Genomic DNA, 1,363 nt, shown 5'->3' on the forward strand with positions numbered 1-1,363 from the left:
AGAGATTGGATATGGAGACCAGCTACCTTGACAGAAATAAAGCAAAAAGTCAGATATTGGAATCACGAAAAGCTCACACCTCTCCGAAGCTCTTTTCTAAAATAGGTATATTACGCCCCCCCCCCCCCACAAAAAAAGAAATCGACACAGCCTAGATCATGCAAGAGGTGGGCTTCCACCAGCGCCAACTAGATAGAGGTGGATACAACATCCCAGCAGAAAGACAGGGATTCGTTCCCCACACGGGAACCGGAGTCTGATCTTTTGCATATGTGAGGCAGCGTGGTGGATCAGGCTCTCGTCAAAATAATCAAAGTGAAGAAACTTGTATTATTCCGAAGGTTTTTGAATTTTTATCAAATTTTTGCTTTTTTGGCTCAACACCTTTCATGCCCATTAAAGAACTCATTTCTGTGTTTACTTTTCTGGAAAACGTTGATTACAAGAACAAAAAATGTAAATTTTCTGTTACCACGAACTCTTTAGCTTAGGAAATAAATAATCTTTGGCGGCCATTTTCTCACTAATTTCACCTCTGAAAATAGGTGACCCCCACCTCCTTCTTTCGAAAATATCTCGACTTGTATTCAAGATAAAAGGATATTTTTTTCATCCAAATAAAAACAAGTGAACAAGCTTTAAGATAATACCAATAACTCTACATGCCCAAAAATTGACGAGAGCCTGATTCCACCGCGCCGCCTCACATATGGTCAACAGCAAAGCACCTAACCGTTACGCAACAGCCACCAGTTTCAAGGCATCTACAGAATTCCAAATGACACTGACACGAGATTGTATAACACTTTTAGCATAGCATGAGTGCCCTGAAGACAGTAACTAATAGCTTATGAATCCTCGTGTGTCTGTTATTTATTTTGACAAGAGTTTTCTTTTAAGAGGAAAGAAAACGTCAGTTCCAAAGCCTGGACTGAACTAAATTACGAGTTGACAACTGTCAAGTAACGAATGAATTCGACTTAATAAAACTCTTTTCTTTACTTCATTAAAAGTAAAAGCATTAGCCACAGCCTAGTAAGACAAATGGAGAAGGAGCTCTCCTGCAAAATTCCCTGGGCCGTCTACAGCCATCATTGGTTGAGGAGTTACGCGCCTTGACAGGCTTACAAGGGGAGACCACTGGATACGGGCTGGTCAGAGTAATGACCCGTGGCGACCAGTAATGAGCCTGTCTTCCCTGCTCTCTTTATGCTCCTCGCACACACACACACACACACACACACACACACACACACACACACACACACATACACACACACACTCATGCACGCACGTACGTACGCATATATAGGGATGGTGTAGAAATTGCCTAGGTGGGGGGAGAGGGGGGAATCGAATGAAA

This window comes from Aplysia californica, unplaced genomic scaffold (genome assembly GCF_000002075.1).
Source record: "Aplysia californica isolate F4 #8 unplaced genomic scaffold, AplCal3.0 scaffold00092, whole genome shotgun sequence".
Classification (NCBI taxonomy): domain Eukaryota; kingdom Metazoa; phylum Mollusca; class Gastropoda; order Aplysiida; family Aplysiidae; genus Aplysia; species Aplysia californica.